General features: G+C 46.6%; 1 pseudogene; it reads left to right on the top strand.

Annotated features, from left to right (window-relative positions):
- Positions 1 to 1,336: 1,336 nt before the first annotated feature.
- LOC136663533 (5S ribosomal RNA) lies at positions 1,337 to 1,453 on the top strand (annotated as a pseudogene).
- The last annotated feature ends 7,271 nt before the right edge of the window (positions 1,454 to 8,724 follow it).

The raw sequence follows: 8,724 nt of genomic DNA, 5'->3' as shown, positions 1-8,724 counted from the left end.
TTTTGGCTGCCAGCGGACTCCCTCAACGAAGGCAGCCAGCAATCTCGATTGCTTTTGACCCACTTAAAACTTGCATTCTTCATGAGCTTAGCTGAAGCCCAAATCAAATTAAAAAGGTAGCTTAACCCAAATAAATCTAAAAGTGTAGCTTTATTTCTTGGAAATGTTCCCCTCCAAACATCACCTCTTTGTCGCTCTCTCTTGTGGGAGGTAGTTGACGGGCTGGCTTTTTTTGGGGGGGAGGTGCTCCTACGTGGGCTTGTAGCTGCTCTAGCTGTGAACCATCTTGGGGGGGGAATAGCAGTTTGCCTGCTTCATCATTGCAGTTCCTTTTTCATAGAACTTTCTGCTGTGAAAACCAACAATCTTGCAGAACAAATGCATAGCCTGAAAAAGGGGGGGGGGCCTTAACCTGCCTTGTGGTTCTTATATTTCAATGAACTTATCTAAAGCTCACTGAGAATGTGATGGAGTGGGAGAGAATCATGGAGTCTTCTCCGGAGCACTGCATTCAGTTCTGGGTTGCCACATCTCAAAAAAGATGTAGTGGAACTGGAAAAGGTGCAGAAGAGGATGGCCAAAATGAATAGTGGGCTGGAGTTGTCATCCTTCAGTCTCAGAAGACTATGGTGTCACGCTCTGAATGGTGGTTCTGGAACAGAGTGTCCTCTCCAGTGCACGAAGCCTGGGTAAAGTAGGTATGGAGGATAGACTGTTACCCATGCAGCAAATCCCCCTCTCCACGTCGCTGAAATGGTCCAATGGAAAGGCAGAGGCCAATACGGTTGGTTCCAGCGGCGTCGCAGGAGTTGCCAGAACGTGACTGTGTTCAGCCATGAACTGCCTCAGGGACTCCGGCTCCGGATTTTTCCTCGAGGTTGACTCCTGAAGCCTTTTCCGTAACTGGATGTAGCCACAAGGCAGTGGAGGTTTGGGATCAGAGTTTTCCTTCTCTCAGATGAGCTGCCTTCCCAGGCTGACGAGTCCCATCTACCCGGTGGCTGTTTAGTTGCCTCTTACGACAAGTACAGCCAAACTGAGGGCCTATTCTTATCCCCAGCCCCAGGGGTAAGTGGGCTGGAGCACCTCCTTTAAGAGGAAAGGCTCCAGAATGTGGGGCTCTTGGGTCTAGTGAAAGAATGTGCTGGAGGGGGGGGGGAACATGACTCACAGTCCAATCCTATACACGTCTACTCATATGTGGTTTTGATGACTGGGAATAAGAAGAAATATATTAAGTAGAGGAAAAAAAATTAAAGAAGATGAAAAGAAGGGCTGACACTTTCATCTTTTTTTCAAATAGATGGATAGAAATAAGACTCACTAGTACTACTTAGACAGCAACTGTTACCCTGCACATGCCCAATCTCATCTGATCTTGGAAGCTAAGCAGGGTCAGGCCTGGTTAGTACTTAGATGGGAGACCGCTTGGGAATACCGGGTGCTGTAGGCTTATACCATAGTCTTTCGAGACTGAAGGTTGCCAACCAGTACTACTTAACTCTTGCTGTATATTTTTCTTTGAGGCTATAGGATGTGGTTTATGAACTTTTTATCTAGTGTTTATAAGGGCGGGGAAGGGCATCTGAACGTTGAGAAAGGAGGACGGCGTGGCCAGGCCTGGAAGTGCTTTTGGTGGAGAGGCGTGTTTTGTGACAGTCGTGGTCCCAGGCTGCAGTAGTAGGAATGGGGGTTGCTGTTGGAGATGCAGTGGAGTTTAGTGGTGCCCCTGCTTTGCATGCAAAGAATTCTGGGTGCAGTCCTTGGTGCTCTCGCTGGGGCCCTTTTCAGCCCTCTCTGGAACTCCGTCAGTGGGGATATTGTATTGGCAACCTTCAGTCTCGAAAGACTCTGGTATCAAGCTCTGAAAGGTGGTTCTGGAACAGCGTCTAGTTTGACTGAAAAGGCCAATCCGGGAGTGACAGTCCCTTCCACACCGGGAGCAAGTGCAGTCTGTCCCTGGTCTGTCTCCCTGGCTATGGGCCTTCCTTCTTTGCCTCTTTGCCTCAGACTGTTGGCAAAGTGTCTCTTCAAACTGGGAAAGGATAACATAGGCGGTAACTCATCCTGAAGCAGTTCTTAACTTTCCCAAAAAAATTGGACCAGATGTGACCCAGCGAGGCCACCAGAGATCAGGATGGCTGGAGTTCAAATCTTAGCTAGGTTTGTGCCAAATAAGGGAGACCGAGTGTGCTGGCTTGGAAATAATGCCAGAAGCAAGTCCCAAACCTGTGGCGTTGAAATAAAGTGTGTCTTTAAAAAATTGACCGCTACATTATTATGCAGGGGATGGACAGAGTGGATAGAGAGATGCTCTTTACACTCTCACATAACACCAGAACCAGGGGACATCCACTAAAATGGAGTGTTGGGAGAGTTAGAACAGAAAAAAGAAAATATTTCTTTACTCAGCATGTGGTTGGTCTGTGGAACTCCTTGCCACAGGATGTGGTGATGGCGTCTGGCCTGGACACCTTTAAAAGGGGTTGGACAAGTTTCTGGAGGAAAAATCCATTACAAGTTATAAGCCAGGATGTGTATGTGCAACCTCCTGATTTTAGAGATGGGCTATGTCAGAATGCCAGATGCAAGGGAGGGCACCAGGATGAGGTCACTTGTTATCTGATGTGCTCCCTGGGTCATTTGGTGGGCCGTTGTAAGATACAGGAAGCTGGACTACATGGGCCTATGGCCTGATCCAGTGGGCTGTTCTTACGTTCTTATGTACATTGGAAGCTCTTTGTAGCAAGTGGACTGTAGAGCTTTTCTCATACTCTGCATTGTGTGTTTGATTTGTGTTGCACCAAACGTGTGATGGTGTAGCTGTATACGTTTGTGGCAGCAAAAGAGCCCAGAGTCTTGTCAGCTCTTTAGAGCAGTAATTCTCAATATTTCTACTCATGGCACACAGACCTCTGTGATCTTCTCCTCTTGTAATGTCACTTCCAGCTCCCTGGAGACTCTTCCTGGTTCTGCAGCTCTTTCTAGGGCAATTGTCCTTCCTCCTCCACTGGTGGAGGGACAGACAACTTGTTACTACAGTCAGTTGCCCTAGAAACAGAGCTGCAGAACCCGGAATAATTTTTTTAGTGACTTTCAATGCTGTGCTTTAAAATCCCACGGCACATGGGTTGAAAATTGATACTCTGAGGCAGTGATTTTCAATCAATTTGCCTCTAATGGTCTGTAGGTGTGCTACTGGAGGTTGGGGGGTGCCCAAGGGAGGGCACCAGGATGAGGTCTCTTGTTATCTGGTGTGCTCCCTGGGGGATTTGGTGGGCCACTGTGAGATACAGGAAGCTGGCCTAGATGGGCCTATGGCCTGATCCAGTGGGGCTGTTCTTATGTTATTTAGTGATAGGGCCAATGAGGGATTTTAGTCCCCCACCAGCACTGTGGCAAGTCTTTCCAGTTGTTAAAAAAAAGTGCCGTGACAATTTTAGCACCTTTATCAATGTTCCGTGAGATGGAACAGATTAAAAGTCACTAATCAAGCCAGACAAATGTTTATGGGTCTTATAATCAAGATATGAGGACACCACTGTCTCCCTGTTGCTTGTCTCCAGCATTAGATATATCAGTGGTTCTGCACATGGAAGTTCCATTCAACTATCCTGGCTGATAGGCGGAGCTGGGTGGAGCATGGAGGTGGGTGGAGCCAAGGAAAAGTGTTGTGAGAGCATCTTGGCATCACGAGTAGAACTTGCAGCCTCCACTTTGAGGCGGCACCAGTCATGGATGTTCTCTGGTGTGCTCATGGTGTTTTGTGCAGCAATCAGGCCATATGTACCCCAATGAGGGAGGGGAAAGACTGTGGTATCTTAGGAACCTTTTCATTGCTGGTCGAGCATCTGTAGCAGAGTGTGTTTCTAGTTCACTCTGGGAGCCGCAGAGTGGAGTGGTGCCTCGGGCTTTTCCCTTGCTGAAGCCATTTCCTAATAAATAGAGTTGTCGTCTCACTGCAGAACGCTCCGCCAAGCTCCTGTCTGGTTTGATGTGCTCCTTGATGGATCTCAAACCAGGGTGGGAAGAGACTAGTAGAATCCTTGTCTGAGAATCCAGAACATGGAATGTGTTAAATTCATGATTTTACCTGCTCTCAGGGAGGGGAAAAAATCCCCATTGCTTCACCAAGTATGGGATTGTAAAATACATCCAGTGTTTCCATATGGGAATGAATAGTAGAGGTGTGCTTGTTGGAGAAATCTGACATGGGTATGGCAAAGGAACTGGAGCACTTTGCCTCTGAGGACAGGCTGCGATGCTTGGACCTTTTTCATCTTTGAAATAAGCAACTGGGGTGGGGTGGGGTGGAGGAGATGCTTTCCATCTAGATAATTGCACGTAGTGTAGAGTTAGTGGGGAAAAGCTTCTCATAATGCTGGGAGTTTGGGTGGCCAGACTTGCTTAACGTAAAAGCCACCCATGATAAACTTCAGATATTTGAGAGTCACAATATTTAAGAATCATTTAAGCTCTTAAATATTTTTACTCATCTTGGTCACTGAACTTGTGCTTGAATCCAGTGGACCCTCAGTTTATATCTGGTGAGTAACTACAAAACCTGAAAATTTCTTATTAAGCCTTTATATTAATTATGATGCAAAAAAGCCAACAAATTTCTGCAAGTCACATATTATCTGTCAGAGAACCACAAGTTTTGGCCTAACAAAAAATCATCACTGACCACCTGCTTGTTCATTATTTCTTTATTTAACACTCTTTAACAAAAACAGTTCACAAATCAGCATATATTACAAAAGGAATGGAAAAAAAATAAGTGAGAACAGGTTTTTTGTCCCAAAGAGGCTCACAACCTTAAAGGCTGAAGCCACTACCAGCAGGCACTGGGGGGACACAATGACACTATGCTGGACTGAAAAGCGTGGATTGCTTAAACCCCCCCCCCCCTTTGACTCAAAGAGAACCACCTCTGTCAAAAGTGCCTCTGCCCAGCTGGCAGGAGAATAGTTTTAAGAACAGCATCCTGTGTAGATAGAAAGATGGTTGATTTCTTCAGAAAATTGAGCTGCTGTGAAAGGCAGAGAAGCAGACCAGGCCCATTCTCTTTGAGTCAGTTGGCAACCTTTGCTGTTGTCTCCTTTTTTAAAGCATCACATGAACCGCCCACTGTGCCAAATTATGAAAGCAGAAAGTCACGTGAAGGCTGTGCAACCCACCCCAGTTGTTGTTCTGTAAACAACAGCTTGTTTTTATTCTCCACTTTTTGGAAGAAAAAAAATTTTTCCTAACAAAAATGAAAACACAAATTAACATCAACATTCACATGTGAGGAGGACGATAATATGTTATGAGACACAAATAGGTCACACACTGGTGAATACAAAGTGCCCTCCACACCTCCCCAAGGGAACACATGAAACATCCAACAGGCACAGACGGAGGAGAAGAAAATAATTCTGAATAAACCAAAGCCTTCTGTCAAGTGACTAACCACCCGCTAACCTGCCTGGTTCTGTAATTATATCCTTCATGTGGTGAAGGCTGGAGACAGTTTTTTTTTCCCCCTCCAAAGCGCTGGTTTCCCAGAGGGACCACTTGTGGTGTGTACACTCATGGCACTGCTGCCTCTGGGCAAGAGACTTTGGCGTCATTTCCAGATGCCCTTTTGGCTAGACTACACACAAGCTGTGTGTCCACCATCTGAAGCAAAACTTCCAGCTGTCTTAAACACGACTGGCTCTGGTTTTCACTAATAACCTGGACCAACTGAATCTGCAATTCATAAGAACAGCCCCACTGGATCAGGCCATAGGCTCATCTAGTCCAGCTTCCTGTATCTCACAGCGGCCCACCAAATAGACAATTCAACGGCCCACCAGTAGACAATTCAATGGGTATAAATGTGAATTTGGTAGATGCTTTGGGGGGAGGAGAGAGAAGCTTGTCTTGCTATTACCTTAAGACCTGTAGGCTGATAGCACTTTGTATCAGAAAGCTATTAGTGACTTATTTCAGAAGCTGAGCAGCGTCTCTCTCTATGGCTGTTGTACGTGGCAGTTTGTCTTTGTTCCCTGCCTGGCACTACTGCAAGTCCGCATTGTTCTTAAACAGGTATCTAAGTAAGCACGTCTGCCAGCCAAGTTGTACCCAGAAGACAGAAAGCAACAGGTCCCAGTTTCTACAATAGCTGGCAAGGGATGCTGGTTGGGCCTTCTCGTGTGCCTGAGTCTGTCTGAAGGCTGGGCTTGCTGCAACTTGCTAGACCACCACCACCCCTCCAGGTATTAGTTGCAGTTGTGTTTTCCAGCATAAGACAGGATTTAGCTTATGGCAGATCTAAGCAAACTGGACAGTGCCTTCTCTAAAACAGTAGCCGCCAGACCATGGCCAGCAGGCTGAATCCAGCATAAGGAAAAAGTCGGAGCTGCAGCCTCCTAGCTTTCTAGTTGGTTGTCTCTGGAAATCAGCTTCCTAAGATCAGATTTCCTCTTCCACCTGGAAATGGAAGTGCAAAGCCTACTGGGGCAGTGGAAGCGGCTGCCCGGCGCAAATTTCTGAGACAATCAGCTGGAAAAATAGGAGGCTGCATGGTGGAGCGGAAAGCACCACATCCGGGTGACACTTTCCTTACACGGCAGGCCATGGTTTGGAGATCACAGAGGCTTCTGTTTGTGTGTTGAACTATTTATTTGTGGACATGAAAAGCAGCCGGGTCTCACAGGCTATCTGTGACACCTGAGAAAATTGCACAGCTTTAGTTAAAAGCTCCAATCTAGATCAGTGAGCATAGCATGGAGGTGCATACCCCATGTTTTGCTTGAGGACACTCCTCCTTCCCCAATGGGGCAGAGTTTCTGCTTAGAAGGCTCAACTCTGGGATTTCCAAAAAGGCCTTGCAAAAACCCCTGTTTTAGTACAGTCCCCTGCATCTACAGATGTGGTTCGCTGCGCCCACTGCCTTTGTCGTTCTTGTTTACACTCGTGCAAAGCAATTGGTCTCTTGCTTTTACAGGCAGCTATAAGCTGAATGCTTACAGACAGCCAAGAAGGCAGGAAGCCTGCAAGCTAAAGGGGACAAGTCAGAGAACATTAATAGGAAACAGGAAGGGGTTGTGGGACTGTAAGATTTCCCCCTTATCAGTGGTTTCAGATATCCATGGCGGGGGTGGGGAGAGGAATATATCCTTTGCAGATACCATGTGATGCCTCTATAAGGCATTTTCCTAGAGACTAGTTGTTGGCCCCAACAACACTGAAAAGCTCTTGGGCGGGGAGAGGGGAGGCACACATGAGCCCAGAGTCAGGGGAAGTGTGCCATGTTTACACCTCCCCAGGCCCAAACTGTGTTCCACGCACCACCGGGACATCAACCAGTTTGTTCCATGTTGTAGGAAGGAGGCACAAGTAGAACCTCTGCCAGCAGATGAACTGGGCAGGCTTGCAGTGAAAGTGATGTTAGCTGGAGGGATGGGTGATCCAGACTGATGGCTGGTGCAATATGAGAGGCAAAAGACAGATGCATTGTTAGGTTTCCAATCCTCTCTCTCTATATATAACCAAGTCCATGATTTCAGCTGGCCTGAAGCTCAATTCTCTAAAATTTCAGCATGACCAACAGAACTGAGGCCAACACTCCACTGCATGTCGTATTACACAAATGTTAGAGCAGACAGCAATAGTCCCAATTGCTTCTACAGGAGAAATATTAGCCAAAGGGTTTTTCTTTTTCTTTTTCAAAGTCAAAACAACATGGATGGCTTCAGACATTGGCTAGCAAACCTTGCCATAGAGATATCATTTGAAACCAGGCGAAAAGATCAAGAGCACAGATTGTTCGACAACTTGTTTGTTTTTTACCTACACAACATGTTACCTAAAAGAAGAAAACAAAACTGTACAACATTTCATTCCTTCAGTATAACACAGAATAGTTGCTTATAGTGATTAACAATACAGTTAACATTTTACATATACGATTGTCTTGCCGGCAGGGTATTTCAAGGCCAAGAATAGGGGAAGGTTTAGAAAAAGGAATGACAGCACACACACAAAAAATACATTATATATGCAGCCTAAACTCTTATATGGGAAATGGTCACAAAGGATAGGCTTACAGAAATGCACATCGCATTGGTTGACTTGGAATGATGCTGTTATGTGTACAAAGGATGCCTCTGTGCAAGAACCTAGACAACCTCTGTGCCAAGGACTTGCTAACCTCAGTGTGAATGCATGGCTGGTCCTGTCACCAGTGCGCTGCTAAAAAGGCAGCAGTGATCTTTGGGTTAAAAGTGCTGCAGTGGCCATGGTGGGGGGTGGGAAGTTAGTTCTCCACTGCAGCAATAAAGTGATAAGGGACCTGGGAAAATAATTCCAAAGGCACATGCAGGGTTGCGGGGTGGGGGGGAGAAGAGGCTTAATCAAAGGTGAGAAAACAAGCTGTCATTTTTTTTTTCTTTAAGAGCAGCTTAAGGCAACTTTCTTGCCTTAACCCTCAAGCTCTTAAGGTGGTAGAGCTTCAGGGCTGGCCCAAGACCTCCTCTGTAGTGGGGGGAGGATTCTGACTTCTGTCCCCCTTACCTGGGAGTGTGCCTGCTGCCTCCTCTTCCCCTGGATTCAGAAACAAGGAGAGCAGGGCAAGTGGTGGGTGATGCCGCCTGAGGTCATCTCAGGTCCACCGCCTGCACTCCACAAGCCCTCCACCCGAGGGCATCTGTGTCATCTTGCCCCTTCTGGCTGTTCCTAGTCACTCACAAAACA

Source organism: Tiliqua scincoides, chromosome 12 (genome assembly GCF_035046505.1).
Source record: "Tiliqua scincoides isolate rTilSci1 chromosome 12, rTilSci1.hap2, whole genome shotgun sequence".
Lineage (NCBI taxonomy): Eukaryota > Metazoa > Chordata > Lepidosauria > Squamata > Scincidae > Tiliqua > Tiliqua scincoides.
This window is presented reverse-complemented; position numbering and strand designations above follow the sequence as displayed.